The sequence below is a fragment of the Thermobia domestica genome, chromosome 17 (assembly GCF_964235325.1).
Source record: "Thermobia domestica chromosome 17, izTheDome1.hap1.1, whole genome shotgun sequence".
In the NCBI taxonomy this organism is placed as follows: Eukaryota; Metazoa; Arthropoda; class Insecta; order Zygentoma; family Lepismatidae; genus Thermobia; species Thermobia domestica.
Genome location: NC_137470.1, coordinates 170,152,836 through 170,173,487, shown reverse-complemented (window position 1 = coordinate 170,173,487; position 20,652 = coordinate 170,152,836). Strand labels below are relative to the sequence as shown.

General features: G+C 34.3%; 6 non-coding genes across 6 annotated transcripts; 3 read left to right on the top strand and 3 right to left on the bottom strand.

The window, feature by feature from the left end:
- Window positions 1-7,559: 7,559 nt before the first annotated feature.
- TRNAK-UUU (transfer RNA lysine (anticodon UUU)) lies at window positions 7,560-7,631 on the bottom strand. Its single transcript has one exon. It is a non-coding gene; the product is annotated as a tRNA-Lys (tRNA).
- A 2,295-nt stretch (window positions 7,632-9,926) lies between these two features.
- TRNAM-CAU (transfer RNA methionine (anticodon CAU)) lies at window positions 9,927-9,999 on the top strand. The gene has a single exon. It is a non-coding gene; the product is annotated as a tRNA-Met (tRNA).
- Window positions 10,000-12,166: 2,167 nt separating this feature from the next.
- On the bottom strand, window positions 12,167-12,239 carry TRNAK-UUU (transfer RNA lysine (anticodon UUU)). Its single transcript has one exon. It is a non-coding gene; the product is annotated as a tRNA-Lys (tRNA).
- A 2,328-nt stretch (window positions 12,240-14,567) lies between these two features.
- On the top strand, window positions 14,568-14,640 carry TRNAM-CAU (transfer RNA methionine (anticodon CAU)). Its single transcript has one exon. It is a non-coding gene; the product is annotated as a tRNA-Met (tRNA).
- A 2,167-nt stretch (window positions 14,641-16,807) lies between these two features.
- On the bottom strand, window positions 16,808-16,880 carry TRNAK-UUU (transfer RNA lysine (anticodon UUU)). Its single transcript has one exon. It is a non-coding gene; the product is annotated as a tRNA-Lys (tRNA).
- Window positions 16,881-19,178: 2,298 nt separating this feature from the next.
- Window positions 19,179-19,251, top strand: TRNAM-CAU (transfer RNA methionine (anticodon CAU)). Its single transcript has one exon. It is a non-coding gene; the product is annotated as a tRNA-Met (tRNA).
- The last annotated feature ends 1,401 nt before the right edge of the window (window positions 19,252-20,652 follow it).

The window sequence follows — 20,652 nt, the reverse complement described above, 5'->3', positions numbered from 1 at the left end:
GGGATGACATGCTACAAACCTGGATCAGCTCATTCGACGGATCCGTTACTACCTGAAGAACATCGATCTATCTGTCGCACAAAACCTTATAAGATCCACTAGACGTCCTATCGACGAAGTGCATCATGAGGGATTGATTGGAAGCCGTTAGTGCTACGATACTATTCTCTGTGCTGTGTTCCCATATGTATCACCTTTGTACCAAATTTCACATAAGTAAATCCCCACGCTAAGCGGGTTTGCATATCCAGGCTCCTAACTATGAAAATATTTACGATCACTCCAACCCCAATCATTTCACAGATTCAACCTGTTGCATATAAGTTATTAGGACGAAAAATTGAATGTAATTTATACGAAAAACCCTTTTATGCATTGCAAGACCTGTAACGTCCAAATATTCACCACAAACTTATAGTTGTATCGACATAAACAAACAAACAAAAAAAAAAGTGTGGAGCACGAAACCACTTTACACAAAAGTCAAAAGAAGTCATTGAAGACATAACAACTGGTCGAGCGGTTTGTGTCACTAGTCTATCAATCAGAAGTTTCTGTGTTCAAACCCTATAGAAAATATTCTTTTTTTTTTCTGAAAAGTGTGTTCCTATTTTCATCAGAGAACTGAGAACATTTCTTTGAATAAATCTTTGGAAACTACTTTTCTCTCAAATTCGATTAGAAGCGAACATTATATGAATTGCTAATCTAAAATCCACAGCTGAGAACAAAATATTAAGTATGTTCAATATGTCATTATTATCATTTGATTTGTAATTAAAAACTAATTATAAGCATTGACGATTTCAGAAGATTCTCCCCGGTAATGGTCAAGATATGAATGAGAAAAAAACTGATAAAACATTATTAGTCTACTTTGAGCATGATCGAAAATAACTTATGGCCACGAAGGGGAAATTTATGTCGACAGGGTCTCAAATTCTCCGACGGGTCATGACCTGAAATTATCATTGTTTGAAAGGTTTCCTTAACAAATAGAATATTATATTCATTTCTCGTTCTACGTTTTGAAATGGAAAAATCATAATTTTAAGTAGAATTATAATACGATAAGCATAAAGATTTATACAACTAATGAAGTAAATATCCTTGTGTAAGTTATCGATTTCTATTCGGATTAAAACTCGAATACTCGTTTGCATCACACTTTAAAGTAATTCCTCTCTCTATATATATTTCCTACTGGAAAGCATGTTTAACTCCAATTACTTAATCAATATTTTTAATAATATATTTTTATTGTAATACTCTTACTATTCAATGTTGTATGCACTTAATTTCTCAAAGCAAAACCTCACAAATGTATAATTGACTAGTAAATATTATCAAATAAATTATCATTTAGTTTACGTAAATATTGCATCGCCTGATTTGAAACTTCGTATTTTAAATAATAATAATAATAATAATAATAATAATAATAATAATAATAATAATAATAATAATAGTAGTAGTAGTAATAAAATCATAGCCATATCTTTATCAGAATTTCAGGCTTAGTCAATAAATGAATTCAACATAGTCTCTATTCGAAGCTCTATTTAATCGAATCAGATAGAAATACGAAGAGGAACTTCGAGAACAGGTAAAATAAAAATGTTACTTTGGTGGGTTTGGAAGTAACTTTTAAGAGTTTTTTTTTTTTACAAATTACAGACAAATGCCTTGGACACTTTTTTCTTTTCTTTAAGTTAACTGATTCACCGAACGTATCTGACATATGAGTAACTTGTCTCTATTTTCTACTCGGTTATACACGTTTTACACTCTTTTCCATTAACCTTGAACGACAAGAACACGAACACAAAAACATCCACATAGGTATGACAGTTAAAATTCCTAACTACCCCCACGGGGAATCGAACCCGGGACCACATACACCTAAGGCACACGTGCTAGCCACTAGACCAGCGGGAAGAGCAAATGAAAAGTATTTTGTAGTGTCTGAAGTTTATAGCTATTTCACCCTGTTGTAGTAGGCCTATGTCTATTGATTTTTTAATGTTTACCGTATTCGTTACTTTGAGGAATGATATATATTATTGATATAGGTTTTATTACATATTCGGCCATAAATATTATATAAATTATCAGAATTATTCATGATCTTTCATGGAAATTCACTGGTGCATGCACAGTAGACAGACAGTGTAATTGGAAGATGAGTTCAACAGAGATTATATATTCCGCCGATTATATTTTATTTAATAACTATTTAGAAGAGATAACGAAAACGAGTCTACATAATGAAGATGGAATTTCCGTAGAAGATAGAATGGTGAGGTGTATACGGTTTGGGGTTGATATGGTTGTTGTTGCAGAATCTAAAAAGAAAATTAATAAGATGTAGAAAACTTGAGAAAGGCTTGTGAAGAATATGGGATGAAAATAAATGTTAGAAAGACAAAATCCATGGTGATTGAAACGAAGCGATCGGTGTGAAATATAGAAGTAGGAGCGGGAAAAAACAACAAGTGATTAGTTTTCGATATCTGAGTACTATTACTAGTGATGATATGACATGCGAACGTGAAATAAAAGCAAGGATAGAAATGGCGAAAAGAGCCTTTAGGATGGAGGAAATAGTATTTTGAGGGGACCACGAATAGAGTTGTAAAGAAAAAGACTCATAAAAGGCTTCGTTTACTGTATTTTACACTATTTATAGGACATAAACATGGACGAAACTGTAGAAACTGTTAAGAAGGAACTGTATCATGACGGATGTGCTAGAGGGTATGGTGGCAGGGAAGAGAGGGAGAGGACGAATTAGACTATATAGAAACAGAATTAGGCTATTGGCGATATCAAAACAGAAAAATCGTATGTGAAGATGGAGAGGTTAACAGAAGATCGTGGAGCATGGCAGCTTCTCAGCTGCGGTAAGTGACCCGCTGGTAATGGCGGAATACTTCTGATATAATGATACTGATGATGCACAGTAGGAACAGAAATATCCACTTTACTGTCATTGCTAATACGAATCACAATGCAAATTTCTACAGGTTGTCAAAATACCTCGCTCTAAAAGCTGTAGAAAACTATCTGTTACTATGCGAGGGAAAATCATAGGTCGAGCAACAATTAGACAAATTGCCATTCAGATAGCTAGGGGTATGAGCTGTGACGAGAAAACAGTGAAGAAATTGATTTAGCGGTATGAAGAAGGTAGTGAATATTTCACATCTTGGCCAAGAAGTAGGAGACCAATAATAATAATAATAATAATAATAATAATAATAATAATAATAATAATAATAATAATAATAATAATAATAATAATAATAATCCCAGGAATTTATATTTATTTCCAGCAAGACTTTTGCATACCCTCCTAGTGCAATATGTTTTTGTAAAACGGCAATTATAAAATTGTCAAGCTGAATTTGAAAGTCATAATAAGTAGTGCTTTATTTATTTATTGCACAATTCTTTTATGCCAGTAGCTTTCGCCACCTTACTCGCTCTTCATGCTTACTCAGGAGAAAGCTGCGGGTCCCTAGGTTGGGAACTACTGCTTTCCACCAAGGAATTCAGACAGCCTGTTAGAAATTTGTGTTCTGACCAACATCAGAAAGTTGTGTTCTTCTGTTTCTACTGCGCATGCACCAGTGAATTTCCATGAAAGATCATGAATAATTCTGATAATTTATATAATATTTATGGCCGAATATGTAATAAAACCTATATCAATAATATATATCATTCCTCAAAGTAACGAATAGGGTAAACATTAAAAAATCAATATACATACTACAACAGGGTGAAATAGCTTTAAACTTCAGACACTACAAAATACATTTCATTTGCTCTTCCCGCTGGTCTAGTGGCTAGCACGTGTGCCTTAGGTGTATGTGGTCCCGGGTTCGATTCCCCGTGGGGGAAGTTAGGAATTTTAACTGTCATACCTATGTGGATGTTTTTGTGTTCGTGTTCTTGTCGTTCAAGGTTAATGGAAAAGAGTGTATAACCGAGTAGAAAATAGAGACAAGTTACTCATATGTCAGATACGTTCGGTGAATCAGTTAACTTAAAGAAAAGAAAAAAGTGTTCGAGGCATTTGTCTGTAATTTGTCAAAAAAAAAAAAAAAAAAAAAAAAAAAAAACTTTTAAAAGTTACTTCCAAACCCACCAAAGTGACATTTTTTTTTACCTGTTCTCGAAGTTCCTCTTCGTATTTCTATCTGATTCGATTAAATAGAGCTTCGAATAGAGACTATGTTGAATTCATTTATTGACTAAGCCTGAAATTCTGATAAAGATATGGCTATGATTTTATTACTACTACTACTACTATTATTATTATTATTATTATTATTATTATTATTATTATTATTATTATTATTATTATTATTATTATTATTATTTAAAATACGAAGTTTCAAATCAGGCGATGCAATATTTACGTAAACTAAATGATAATTTATTTGATAATATTTACTAGTCAATTATACATTTGTGAGGTTTTGCTTTGAGAAATTAAGTGCATACAACATTGAATAGTAAGAGTATTACAATAAAAATATATTATTAAAAATATTGATTAAGTAATTGGAGTTAAACATGCTTTCCAGTAGGAACTATATATAGGGAGGATTTACTTTAAAGTGTGATGCAAACGAATATTCGAGTTTTAATCCGAATAGAAATCGATAACTTACACAAGGATATTTACTTCATTAGTTGTATAAATCTTTATGCTTATCGTATTATAATTCTATTTAAAATTATGATTTTTCCATTTCAAAACGTAGAAGGAGAAATAAATATAATATTCTATTTGTTAAGGATACCTTTCAAACAGTGAAGATTTCAGGGCATGACCTGTCGGAGAATTTGAGATCCTGTCGACATAAATTTCCCCTTCGTGGCCATAAGTTATCTTCGATCATGCTCAAAGTAGACTAATAATGTTTTATCAGTTTTTTCTCATTCATATCTTGACCATTACCGGGGGAGAATCTTCTGAAATTGTCAATGCTTATAATTAGTTTTTCACTACAAATCAAAGGATAATAATGACATATTGAACATACTTAATATTTTGTTCTCAGCTGTGGATGTTAGATTTGCAATTCATATAATGTTCGCTTCTAATCGAATTTGAGAGAAAAGTAGTTTCCAAAGATTTATTCAAAGAAATGTTCTCAGTCCTCTGATGAAAATAGGAACACACTTTTAAGAAAAGAACAAAACGAATATTTTCTACAGGGTTTGAACACATAAACTTCTGATTGACAGACTAGTCAACCAAACCGCTCGACCAGTTCGTATGCCTTCAATGACCTCTTTTGACTTTTGTGTAAAGTGGTTTCCTGCTCCACACTTTTTTTTTATTTTGTTTGTTTGTTTATGTCGATACAACTATAAGTTTGTGGTGAATATTTGAACGTTACAGGTCTTGCAATGCATAAAAGGGTTTTTCGTATAAATTACATTCAATTTTATGTCCTAATAACTTATATACAACAGGTTGAATCTGTGAAATGATTGGGGTTGGAGTGATCGTAAATATTTTCATAGTTAGGAGCCTGGATATGCAAACCCGCTTAGCGTGGGGATTTACTTATGTGAAATTTGGTACCTTCACTTAATAGTCCAGTTACAATTTCTAAAATACAAATAAATTAATCTAATTCTCTTGGAATGTGTGAATAGAGAAAAACTCTATATCGGTGAAGTGCTGACTTAGATTTATCGAATACGGAAGGTTCCAATTATACATGAAATTTAGCGTATTTCGAGGAAATCATATTGTTAACAACGAATACATACAATTCGGAAGTTCAACAAAAATTATTTTTAATTATTTTCTACGAGTTCGGTTTACCAGAACTCCTTCAAATATTTACCGTATTTCTACATGCAAACCATATCAACGAAGAAAAACCAAACATCTACCGAAAACAGGAAATTCGTGTGTTACTCAGATAAAGTCTTTTGCCGTCGCGAATTCTATAGAGGAATTTGTAGCTTAAATCGATAATCATGTCTGTTGAGAAAGATAGTCACTTACTCGAAGGGGAGAACGCAGACTGAAAGTATTTGAGAACAAAATCCTAATACGAATATTGGGACCCAAGAGAAATAGGAATGGGGAATGGCAGGAACTACATAACGAGTAATTGCATAATTTATACGGTGTACCAGACATTTTTTTTTTTTGTCATCAAGGATAGGAGACTTCGGGTGGGTAGATCATGTAGCCAGAATGGACGTAAATAGGAACGCTTTCAAAGTTTTGACTGGAAATAAAATCAGAAGACGTACGTTAAGAAGACCTAAATACGGAAAGGAGGACAAATTTAGAATGAATCTCACATAAATAGCAATCCAAAGGATAGAAGTCAATGGAGAAGTTTTGTGAATGTGGTATTGAACTTCCAATTTCGATAGGCCATAGAGTGAATTAGTTAATGAGTATATGTGTGTGTCCGAAAGACAAAAAGAGCTCTAGAAGTACTTGAGTGGATCACCATAAATTCTGACCAGGATGTAAAGGGCCAAAACTTAGTAATCGAATTCGTTAATAGAGATTGAATTCAAACCAGAAGTGGTAGAAATCAACTATTTCCTGCTTTATTGTTGATCGCTATAAATTAAAACGGCCATAGGTAGCAACACGCTTTTCTCCATTCTTAACTCTATACTAAAACCTAAAGTACACCTTCCAGCTTCAACACAGCTACATAAAGCAAAAGCTATAAGCCATAGAGAGTAACTGTATTTTGGAATCGATTTATCCTTTTAAGAAGAGATACTATCTTATTCAAACGGGAAGTGACAGAGAACCACTTCCATTTTAAGGTTGGTCGCTGTAGAGTAAAAGCTGTAATAACTGGTGAGAAGCCAATTCATAAAATCGCTTTAGCGTTGGAAGAATAAGTATTATACACCGTCTTAATAATCATAATACTTTCTTCAAAACTAAACATTGAGATTTTCAGTAGAACTGTGCCCCCACGTACAAGGTCAAAACAACATAAGAGTAACTCACGAGTAGAGATTCCGACTATATCAGATGTGCGGATCAATGTTGCCAGCAGTTTAACACGTTTTCTGAGCGGATCAGTGACTTAAGACCACAAGAAAATCACTAAAATGGTTTAAACGCCAGTAGATATCTCACTAGACATGGAAATGAGAAGCAAAGGTGATAAATTCTGCAATAAATCATTTAGTTTATTGGGACTTCAGTTACAAGTAACCATAATTGAGAATTTGTTGATGTAATACAAACTCCGCACTATATAGCTATATAAGAAAATGATATATCTGAAATGTTTATGGTCTTTGTTAAACAAAAGAGAATGTATTTTGAAACATTTGGCATAGTTTAGACTGAGAACTTTCTTTTAAAAATATAAGTACATTTCTCCCTAAGAATCCTCTATTATTGTAGTTCCTATTTTGGAGAAAAAATAACCTATATCCTGCTATTTTGATGATAATACGTTTTAACATAAATCCATTTGTATTTGCTTCTTAAGTTAATTTTTGGAGCTAATACCACCAGTGTAATAACTTGTAAAACTAGACGCCTAACAGGGACTCGAATCCTGGACCGTTAGGTTAAAAGCCTAACGCTCTACCGACTGAGCTATCCGGGCTATAGGTACTAGTCGGCGCGATTTCGTCTGCTCTGTAATCTGTTCAAGTGAATGGGTCAAGTGTATTATTTTGTGACGATATCGGATGAGATATTTAATTATATAAAATCGTTTTATCTTTCAAATTGTGCCAGTTAACATTTTTAATTATCTCCCGAACTTTATAGTTCAATCTTCAGAAACTTCAATCTGACCTGGGTTTCCTCCAGGAGTTCAAAATCGGGAGGGTGTTCAGAAATTTAAGAGAGCTATGGGTGCTTGACTTTCAGAAAACATATAGATATTATTATTTTTTACCTTTCTCGTATTATCCTAAAATTCCGTAATAACAAGAAAAATGACACCTCTCCACTGCAACCGTAACTTCAACAGAGTAGAAAATGTTGAATTGGCCTTTTCGTTTTTTTTTTTTTCTATTTTGTGTAAATATCCAACACAATCATGGTAAGTTATAATATTAACGATCTAATTCATTTGCCTGATGTTGAACTAAAATCCGTCGTAGTTGTCGTGATTAATCTATGCATGGAGAAATAAACGTCGGATGTTCTCCTAAATTTGTAATTTCTCTTGTCATTCTTAGATTTCTATTTGCCCTGCCTAAAGTGAAAAATCTTCATTCTTCACTACTGAGATCAGCCAAGAGTTAGGTTTGGTTAGATGGACTCGATCTGACATCGGAAGTACTTAAGCATCAATATATACTGGAACATTTATTGTTAATTCCAGGTATTGCACACTTATCGCAATATTGTAGCTTAGCTACGAAGGAGTTCAATCCACGAATGTATTAACAGTCTTGATGATTGTGCGTAGTTTCACAAACTCTCCTCTGAACCATCATTAGGCTTCTTCACATTGTAACACCACTTTATAACCTATACATGCGTTATGCGGGTTCGTTTAATAGTCAAGTTAAATACTTCTTGTTAAGTTGAGTTGATTTTGAGTTTAACGTCCCGTTCAGCAGCGAGGTTATATGAGACGTGCACCTACTGATTAACGTGGAATCCGAACCACATGAGCCCCCGCCGGGAATCGAACCCGGGTCTCCCACTAAATGCTTCTTGTGTTGCTAGTGATAAAACAAATATTCAAAATATATCTACAAGCATGTTTGTGAACCACGACGCTGTCTTTAAAAAATTGAAAATTACTGTTCCAAGTTCCTCAATGTTCTTTGAAATGCTAATGCATTTATTTTGATTCATCCGTGGCGGAACTTCACCGATATAACTCGTATATGACTTTTCAAACATTCCTCGTATGCACAACTTATACAATTTTCAAAATCAGCCTCAACACTTCTATTTTCATTTGGAACCAGGTAAACAAGGTATCTCCAAGGTCATGAAACTTGACGTAGATTTGCCAATTTTACTTTCCAATAGAACGCGAGGGTATGTCCAGCTTGTCAACTCCCATCCGTAATCTTTTGCCAGTGTTGTCTCTCGCGCTGCACGGAGAACATCTCGTGAGGGTACAGTCTTATCGGATTGTTCATAAGTTTCATTCGGTTGTTATTGTTGTTATTATTATTTTATATTTTACTACTATTATTGTTAACATTCAGTTCAAATAATGGTTAGTGTTCGTGTTACAGTTGTTTAAGTGCTGCTTTTTCTCCCCTCGTTTTCTATGTCTTTTAATTTTGGCACCATTGTTGGTGTACTTGCTGTTTCACTTTCTCTCAAGTGTGGGTTCGGAAGACAGCTTCACGAATCGTACCGAATGCTTCCGATCTATTACACGTGAAGAAAAGTATTTATATGATCCGTGGAAAGACCATGTTTCACGACTCGTTGCGGTCACTGCAATAGCATGATCATAAATTATTTAGTGTACATTTGAAACCATGCCTAGGATTTGTGTGTGTCAAAAGAGAACGGAAGGGGAGATTAAAGAAATGAAACTCGACTAAAGAACAAAACTGTAAATACAACCATTGTAGAAATGAGAATTTCTAAGTGATTATTGGTAAGGATTTCGATCTGAGTATTCCTACGTAATATATTTAATTTTTATAACCTTTCATTTTTTTTACTTGATTCACAAATTTTACTTAATTCTTTACATAATTCACACAATTCTAGAAACAAGTATGGAGGAATTAAACAAATTTGACACAAAGGAATTTCTAAGAAACTAAGAAATGTAAACAAACATAAATATTCCTAACTGTCAATATTCTATTCCTAATACTATTTGTAAAACCTCCATTTCTATAGCAAGAAAATAAAACCAACGTTATCTACTCATTCCGTTTTCTCTAGGGTTGGAGTGAATAGAACACCAGCCTCGGTAGCGCAGTAGGTAGCGCGTGAGTCTCATAATCTCAAGGTCGTGAGTTCGATCCTCACCCGGGGCATTTGATTTTGCTAAAAATTCAATTAAAGGATACCCAAGTGAATTATATATACCATATGATTCCGATTAAACGAACTATCAGTTTTGAAGGCAATCCAGAAACTTGGAGCAATCATAAATAAAAATGATGAAGTTGTGAAATGGTAACTTTTCTCAATTCGCTTTCGTTTAATTACAAGTTAAGTTTAATATTCAACTGTACCTTCACTTAATAGTCCAGTTACAATTTCTAAAATACAAATAAATTAATCTAATTCTCTTGGAATGTGTGAATAGAGAAAAACTCTATATCGGTGAAGTGCTGACTTAGATTTATCGAATACGGAAGGTTCCAATTATACATGAAATTTAGCGTATTTCGAGGAAATCATATTGTTAACAACGAATACATACAATTCGGAAGTTCAACAAAAATTATTTTTAATTATTTTCTACGAGTTCGGTTTACCAGAACTCCTTCAAATATTTACCGTATTTCTACATGCAAACCATATCAACGAAGAAAAACCAAACATCTACCGAAAACAGGAAATTCGTGTGTTACTCAGATAAAGTCTTTTGCCGTCGCGAATTCTATAGAGGAATTTGTAGCTTAAATCGATAATCATGTCTGTTGAGAAAGATAGTCACTTACTCGAAGGGGAGAACGCAGACTGAAAGTATTTGAGAACAAAATCCTAATACGAATATTGGGACCCAAGAGAAATAGGAATGGGGAATGGCAGGAACTACATAACGAAGAATTGCATAATTTATACGGTGTACCAGACATTTTTTTTTGTCATCAAGGATAGGAGACTTCGGGTGGGTAGATCATGTAGCCAGAATGGAAGTAAGTAGGAACGCTTTCAAAGTTTTGACTGGAAATAAAATCAGAAGACGTACGTTAAGAAGACCTAAATACGGAAAGGAGGACAAATTTAGAATGAATCTCACAGAAATAGCAATCCAAAGGATAGAAGTCAATTTAGAAGTTTTGTGAATGTGGTGTTGAACTTCCAATTTCGATAGGCCATAGAGTGAATTAGTTAATGAGTATATGTGTGTGTCCGAAAGACAAAAAGAGCTCTAGAAGTACTTGAGTGGATCACCATAAATTCTGACCAGGATGTAAAGGGCCAAAACTTAGTAATCGAATTCGTTAATAGAGATTGAATTCAAACCAGAAGTGGTAGAAATCAACTATTTCCTGCTTTATTGTTGATCGCTATAAATTAAAACGGCCATAGGTAGCAACACGCTTTTCTCCATTCTTAACTCTATACTAAAACCTAAAGTACACCTTCCAGCTTCAACACAGCTACATAAAGCAAAAGCTATAAGCCATAGAGAGTAACTGTATTTTGGAATCGATTTATCCTTTTAAGAAGAGATACTATCTTATTTTTTAGTCTTCTATTCAAACGGGAAGTGACAGAGAACCACTTCCATTTTAAGGTTGGTCGCTGTAGAGTAAAAGCTGTAATAACTGGTGAGAAGCGGATTCATAAAATCGCTATAGCGTTGGAAGAATAAGTATTATACAGCTTCTTAATAATCATAATACTTTCTTTAAAACTAAACATTGAGATTTTCAGTAGAACTCTGCCCCCACGTACAAGGTCAAAACAACACAAGAGTAACTCACGAGTAGAGTTTCTGAGTATATCAGATGTGCGGATCAATGTTGCCAGCAGTTTAGCATGTTTTCTGAGCGGATCAGTGACTTAAGACCACAAGAAAATCACTAAAATGGTTTAAACGCCAGTAGATATCTCACTAGACATGGAAATGAGAAGCAAAGGTGACAAATTCTGCAAAAAATCATTTAGTTTATTGGGACTTCAGTTACAAGTAAGCATAATTGAGAATTTGTTGATGTAATACAAACTCCGCAATATATAGCTATATAAGAAAATGATATATCTGAAATGTTTATGGTCTTTGTTAAACAAAAGAGAATGTATTTTGAAACATTTGGCATAGTTTAGACGGAGCACTTTCTTTTAAAAATATAAGTACATTTCTCCCTAAGAATCCTCTATTATTGTAGTTCCTATTTTGGAGAAAAAACAACCTATATCCTGCTATTTTGATGATAATACGTTTTAACATAAATCCATATATATTTGCTTCTTAAGTTAATTTTTGGAGCTAATACCACCAGTGTAATAACTTGTAAAACTACACGCCCGAACAGGGACTCGAACCCTGGACCGTTAGGTTAAAAGCCTAACGCTCTACCGACTGAGCTATCCGGGCTATAGGTACTAGTCGGCGCGATTTCGTCTGCTCTGTAATCTGTTCAAGTGAATGGGTCAAGTGTATTATTTTGTGACGATATCGGATGAGATATTTAATTATATAAAATCGTTTTATCTTTCAAATTGTGCCAGTTAACATTTTTAATTATCTCCCGAACTTTATAGTTCAATCTTCAGAAACTTCAATCTGACCTGGGTTTCCTCCAGGAGTTCAAAATCGGGAGGGTGTTCAGAAATTTAAGAGAGCTATGGGTGCTTGACTTTCAGAAAACATATAGATATTATTATTTTTTTACCTTTCTCGTATTATCCTAAAATTCCGTAATAACAAGAAAAATGACACCTCTCCACTGCAACCGTAACTTCAACAGAGTAGAAAATGTTGAATTGGCCTTTTCGTTTTTTTTTTTTTTTTTTTTTTTTTTTTTTTTTTTTGTTTTTCTATTTTGTGTAAATATACAACACAATCATGGTAAGTTATAATATTAACGATCTAATTCATTTGCCTGATGTTGAACTAAAATCCGTCGTGGTTGTCGTGATTAATCTATGCATGGAGAAATAAACGTCGGATGTTCTCCTAAATTTGTAATTTCTCTTGTCATTCTTAGATTTCTATTTGCCCTGCCTAAAGTGAAAAATCTTCATTCTTCACTACTGAGATCAGCCAAGAGTTAGGTTTGGTTAGATGGACTCGATCTGACATCGGAAGTACTTAAGCATCAATATATACTGGAACATTTATTGTTAATTCCAGGTATTGCACACTTATCGCAATATTGTAGCTTAGCTACGAAGGAGTTCAATCCACGAATGTATTAACAGTCTTGATGATTGTGCATAGTTTCACAAACTCGCCTCTGAACCATCATTAGGCTTCTTCACATTGTAACACCACTTTATAACCTATACATGCGTTATGCGGGTTCGTTTAATAGTCAAGTTAAATACTTCTTGTTAAGTTGAGTTGATTTTGAGTTTAACGTCCCGTTCAGCAGCGAGGTTATATGAGACGTGCACCTACTGATTAACGTGGAATCCGAACCACATGAGCCCCCGCCGGGAATCGAACCCGGGTCTCCCACTAAATGCTTCTTGTGTTGCTAGTGATAAAACAAATATTCAAAATATATCTACAAGCATGTTTGTGAACCACGACGCTGTCTTTAAAAAATTGAAAATTACTGTTCCAAGTTCCTCAATGTTCTTTGAAATGCTAATGCATTTATTTTGATTCATCCGTGGCGGAACTTCACCGATATAACTCGTATATGACTTTTCAAACATTCCTCGTATGCACAACTTATACAATTTTCAAAATCAGCCTCAACACTTCTATTTTCATTTGGAACCAGGTAAACAAGGTATCTCCAAGGTCATGAAACTTGACGTAGATTTGCCAATTTTACTTTCCAATAGAACGCGAGGGTATGTCCAGCTTGTCAACTCCCATCCGTAATCTTTTGCCAGTGTTGTCTCTCGCGCTGCACGGAGAACATCTCGTGAGGGTACAGTCTTATCGGATTGTTCATAAGTTTCATTCGGTTGTTATTGTTGTTATTATTATTTTATATTTTACTACTATTATTGTTAACATTCAGTTCAAATAATGGTTAGTGTTCGTGTTACAGTTGTTTAAGTGCTGCTTTTTCTCCCCTCGTTTTCTATGTCTTTTAATTTTGGCACCATTGTTGGTGTACTTGCTGTTTCACTTTCTCTCAAGTGTGGGTTCGGAAGACAGCTTCACGAATCGTACCGAATGCTTCCGATCTATTACACGTGAAGAAAAGTATTTATATGATCCGTGGAAAGACCATGTTTCACGACTCGTTGCGGTCACTGCAATAGCATGATCATAAATTATTTAGTGTACATTTGAAACCATGCCTAGGATTTGTGTGTGTCAAAAGAGAACGGAAGGGGAGATTAAAGAAATGAAACTCGACTAAAGAACAAAACTGTAAATACAACCATTGTAGAAATGAGAATTTCTAAGTGATTATTGGTAAGGATTTCGATCTGAGTATTCCTACGTAATATATTTAATTTTTATAACCTTTCAATTTTTTTTTTACTTGATTCACAAATTTTACTTAATTCCTTACATAATTCACACAATTCTAGAAACAAGTATGGAGGAATTAAACAAATTTGACACAAAGGAATTTCTAAGAAACTAAGAAATGTAAACAAACATAAATATTCCTAACTGTCAATATTCTACTCCTAATACTATTTGTAAAACCTCCATTTCTATAGCAAGAAAATAAAACCAACGTTATCTACTCATTCCGTTTTCTCTAGGGTTGGAGTGAATAGAACACCAGCCTCGGTAGCGCAGTAGGTAGCGCGTGAGTCTCATAATCTCAAGGTCGTGAGTTCGATCCTCACCCGGGGCATTTGATTTTGCTAAAAATTCAATTAAAGGATACCCAAGTGAATTATATATACCATATGATTCCGATTAAACGAACTATCAGTTTTGAAGGCAATCCAGAAACTTGGAGCAATCATAAATAAAAATGATGAAGTTGTGAAATGGTAACTTTTCTCAATTCGCTTTCGTTTAATTACAAGTTAAGTTTAATATTCAACTGTACCTTCACTTAATAGTCCAGTTACAATTTCTAAAATACAAATAAATTAATCTAATTCTCTTGGAATGTGTGAATAGAGAAAAACTCTATATCGGTGAAGTGCTGACTTAGATTTATCGAATACGGAAGGTTCCAATTATACATGAAATTTAGCGTATTTCGAGGAAATCATATTGTTAACAACGAATACATACAATTCGGAAGTTCAACAAAAATTATTTTTAATTATTTTCTACGAGTTCGGTTTACCAGAACTCCCTCAAATATTTACCGTATTTCTACATGCAAACCATATCAACGAAGAAAAACCAAACATCTACCGAAAACAGGAAATTCGTGTGTTACTCAGATAAAGTCTTTTGCCGTCGCGAATTCTATAGAGGAATTTGTAGCTTAAATCGATAATCATGTCTGTTGAGAAAGATAGTCACTTACTCGAAGGGGAGAACGCAGACTGAAAGTATTTGAGAACAAAATCCTAATACGAATATTGGGACCCAAGAGAAATAGGAATGGGGAATGGCAGGAACTACATAACGAAGAATTGCATAATTTATACGGTGTACCAGACATTTTTTTTTGTCATCAAGGATAGGAGACTTCGGGTGGGTAGATCATGTAGCCAGAATGGAAGTAAGTAGGAACGCTTTCAAAGTTTTGACTGGAAATAAAATCAGAAGACGTACGTTAAAAAGACTTAAATACGGAAAGGAGGACAAATTTAGAATGAATCTCACAGAAATAGCAATCCAAAGGATAGAAGTCAATTTAGAAGTTTTGTGAATGTGGTGTTGAACTTCCAATTTCGATAGGCCATAGAGTGAATTAGTTAATGAGTATATGTGTGTGTCCGAAAGACAAAAAGAGCTCTAGAAGTACTTGAGTGGATCACCATAAATTCTGACCAGGATGTAAAGGGCCAAAACTTAGTAATCGAATTCGTTAATAGAGATTGAATTCAAACCAGAAGTGGTAGAAATCAACTATTTCCTGCTTTATTGTTGATCGCTATAAATTAAAACGGCCATAGGTAGCAACACGCTTTTCTCCATTCTTAACTCTATACTAAAACCTAAAGTACACCTTCCAGCTTCAACACAGCTACATAAAGCAAAAGCTATAAGCCATAGAGAGTAACTGTATTTTGGAATCGATTTATCCTTTTAAGAAGAGATACTATCTTATTTTTTAGTCTTCTATTCAAACGGGAAGTGACAGAGAACCACTTCCATTTTAAGGTTGGTCGCTGTAGAGTAAAAGCTGTAATAACTGGTGAGAAGCGGATTCATAAAATCGCTTTAGCGTTGGAAGAATAAGTATTATACAGCTTCTTAATAATCATAATACTTTCTTTAAAACTAAACATTGAGATTTTCAGTAGAACTCTGCCCCCACGTACAAGGTCAAAACAACACAAGAGTAACTCACGAGTAGAGTTTCTGAGTATATCAGATGTGCGGATCAATGTTGCCAGCAGTTTAGCATGTTTTCTGAGCGGATCAGTGACTTAAGACCACAAGAAAATCACTAAAATGGTTTAAACGCCAGTAGATATCTCACTAGACATGGAAATGAGAAGCAAAGGTGACAAATTCTGCAAAAAATCATTTAGTTTATTGGGACTTCAGTTACAAGTAAGCATAATTGAGAATTTGTTGATGTAATACAAACTCCGCAATATATAGCTATATAAGAAAATGATATATCTGAAATGTTTATGGTCTTTGTTAAACAAAAGAGAATGTATTTTGAAACATTTGGCATAGTTTAGACGGAGCACTTTCTTTTAAAAATATAAGTACATTTCTCCCTAAGAATCCTCTATTATTGTAGTTCCTATTTTGGAGAAAAAACAACCTATATCCTGCTATTTTGATGATAATACGTTTTAACATAAATCCATATATATTTGCTTCTTAAGTTAATTTTTGGAGCTAATACCACCAGTGTAATAACTTGTAAAACTACACGCCCGAACAGGGACTCGAACCCTGGACCGTTAGGTTAAAAGCCTAACGCTCTACCGACTGAGCTATCCGGGCTATAGGTACTAGTCGGCGCGATTTCGTCTGCTCTGTAATCTGTTCAAGTGAATGGGTCAAGTGTATTATTTTGTGACGATATCGGATGAGATATTAAAATTATATAAAATCGTTTTATCTTTCAAATTGTGCCAGTTAACATTTTTAATTATCTCCCGAACTTTATAGTTCAATCTTCAGAAACTTCAATCTGACCTGGGTTTCCTCCAGGAGTTCAAAATCGGGAGGGTGTTCAGAAATTTAAGAGAGCTATGGGTGCTTGACTTTCAGAAAACATATAGATATTATTATTTTTTACCTTTCTCGTATTATCCTAAAATTCCGTAATAACAAGAAAAATGACACTTCTCCACTGCAACCGTAACTTCAACAGAGTAGAAAATGTTGAATTGGCCTTTTCGTTTTTTTTTTTTTCTATTTTGTGTAAATATCCAACACAATCATGGTAAGTTATAATATTAACGATCTAATTCATTTGCCTGATGTTGAACTAAAATCCGTCGTGGTTGTCGTGATTAATCTATGCATGGAGAAATAAACGTCGGATGTTCTCCTAAATTTGTAATTTCTCTTGTCATTCTTAGATTTCTATTTGCCCTGCCTAAAGTGAAAAATCTTCATTCTTCACTACTGAGATCAGCCAAGAGTTAGGTTTGGTTAGATGGACTCGATCTGACATCGGAAGTACTTAAGCATCAATATATACTGGAACATTTATTGTTAATTCCAGGTATTGCACACTTATCGCAATATTGTAGCTTAGCTACGAAGGAGTTCAATCCACGAATGTATTAACAGTCTTGATGATTGTGCATAGTTTCACAAACTCGCCTCTGAACCATCATTAGGCTTCTTCACATTGTAACACCACTTTATAACCTATACATGCGTTATGCGGGTTCGTTTAATAGTCAAGTTAAATACTTCTTGTTAAGTTGAGTTGATTTTGAGTTTAACGTCCCGTTCAGCAGCGAGGTTATATGAGACGTGCACCTACTGATTAACGTGGAATCCGAACCACATGAGCCCCCGCCGGGAATCGAACCCGGGTCTCCCACTAAATGCTTCTTGTGTTGCTAGTGATAAAACAAATATTCAAAATATATCTACAAGCATGTTTGTGAACCACGACGCTGTCTTTAAAAAATTGAAAATTACTGTTCCAAGTTCCTCAATGTTCTTTGAAATGCTAATGCATTTATTTTGATTCATCCGTGGCGGAACTTCACCGATATAACTCGTATATGACTTTTCAAACATTCCTCGTATGCACAACTTATACAATTTTCAAAATCAGCCTCAACACTTCTATTTTCATTTGGAACCAGGTAAACAAGGTATCTCCAAGGTCATGAAACTTGACGTAGATTTGCCAATTTTACTTTCCAATAGAACGCGAGGGTATGTCCAGCTTGTCAACTCCCATCCGTAATCTTTTGCCAGTGTTGTCTCTCGCGCTGCACGGAGAACATCTCGTGAGGGTACAGTCTTATCGGATTGTTCATAAGTTTCATTCGGTTGTTATTGTTGTTATTATTATTTTATATTTTACTACTATTATTGTTAACATTCAGTTCAAATAATGGTTAGTGTTCGTGTTACAGTTGTTTAAGTGCTGCTTTTTCTCCCCTCGTTTTCTATGTCTTTTAATTTTGGCACCATTGTTGGTGTACTTGCTGTTTCACTTTCTCTCAAGTGTGGGTTCGGAAGACAGCTTCACGAATCGTACCGAATGCTTCCGATCTATTACACGTGAAGAAAAGTATTTATATGATCCGTGGAAAGACCATGTTTCACGACTCGTTGCGGTCACTGCAATAGCATGATCATAAATTATTTAGTGTACATTTGAAACCATGCCTAGGATTTGTGTGTGTCAAAAGAGAACGGAAGGGGAGATTAAAGAAATGAAACTCGACTAAAGAACAAAACTGTAAATACAACCATTGTAGAAATGAGAATTTCTAAGTGATTATTGGTAAGGATTTCGATCTGAGTATTCCTACGTAATATATTTAATTTTTATAACCTTTCAATTTTTTTTTACTTGATTCACAAATTTTACTTAATTCCTTACATAATTCACACAATTCTAGAAACAAGTATGGAGGAATTAAACAAATTTGACACAAAGGAATTTCTAAGAAACTAAGAAATGTAAACAAACATAAATATTCCTAACTGTCAATATTCTACTCCTAATACTATTTGTAAAACCTCCATTTCTATAGCAAGAAAATAAAACCAACGTTATCTACTCATTCCGTTTTCTCTAGGGTTGGAGTGAATAGAACACCAGCCTCGGTAGCGCAGTAGGTAGCGCGTGAGTCTCATAATCTCAAGGTCGTGAGTTCGATCCTCACCCGGGGCATTTGATTTTGCTAAAAATTCAATTAAAGGATACCCAAGTGAATTATATATACCATATGATTCCGATTAAACGAACTATCAGTTTTGAACGCAATCCAGAAACATGGAGCAATCATAAATAAAAATGATGAAGTTGTGAAATGGTAACTTTTCTCAATTCGCTTTCGTTTAATTACAAGTTAAGTTTAATATTCAACTGTACCTTCACTTAATAGTCCAGTTACAATTTCTAAAATACAAATAAATTAATCTAATTCTCTTGGAATGTGTGAATAGAGAAAAACTCTATATCGGTGAAGTGCTGACTTAGATTTATCGAATACGGAAGGTTCCAATTATACATGAAATTTAGCGTATTTCGAGGAAATCATATTGTTAACAACGAATACATGCAATTCGGAAGTTCAACAAAAATTATTTTTAATTATTTTCTACGAGTTCGGTTTACCAGAACTCCCTCAAATATTTACCGTATTTCTACATGCAAACCATATCAACGAAGAAAAACCAAACATCTACCGAAAACAGGAAATTCGTGTGTTACTCAGATAAAGTCTTTTGCCGTCGCGAATTCTATAGAGGAATTTGTAGCTTAAATCGATAATCATGTCTGTTGAGAAAGATAGTCACTTACTCGAAGGGGAGAACGCAGACTGAAAGTATTTGAGAACAAAATCCTAATACGAATATTGGGACCCAAGAGAAATAGGAATGGGGAATGGCAGGAACTACATAACGAAGAATTGCATAATTTATACGGTGTACCAGACATTTTTTTTTGTCATCAAGGATAGGAGACTTCGGGTGGGTAGATCATGTAGCCAGAATGGAAGTAAGTAGGAACGCTTTCAAAGTTTTGACTGGAAATAAAATCAGAAGACGTACGTTAAAAAGACTTAAATACGGAAAGGAGGACAAATTTAGAATGAATCTCACAGAAATAGCAATCCAAAGGATAGAAGTCAATTTAGAAGTTTTGTGAATGTGGTGTTGAACTTCCAATTTCGATAGGCCATAGAGTGAATTAGTTAATGAGTATATGTGTGTGTCCGAAAGACAAAAAGAGCTCTAGAAGTACTTGAGTGGATCACCATAAATTCTGACCAGGATGTAAAGGGCCAAAACTTAGTAATCGAATTCGTTAATAGAGATTGAATTCAAACCAGAAGTGGTAGAAATCAACTATTTCCTGCTTTATTGTTGATCGCTATAAATTAAAACGGCCATAGGTAGCAACACGCTTTTCTCCATTCTTAACTCTATACTAAAACCTAAAGTACACCTTCCAGCTTCAACACAGCTACATAAAGCAAAAGCTATAAGCCATAGAGAGTAACTGTATTTTGGAATCGATTTATCCTTTTAAGAAGAGATACTATCTTATTTTTTAGTCTTCTATTCA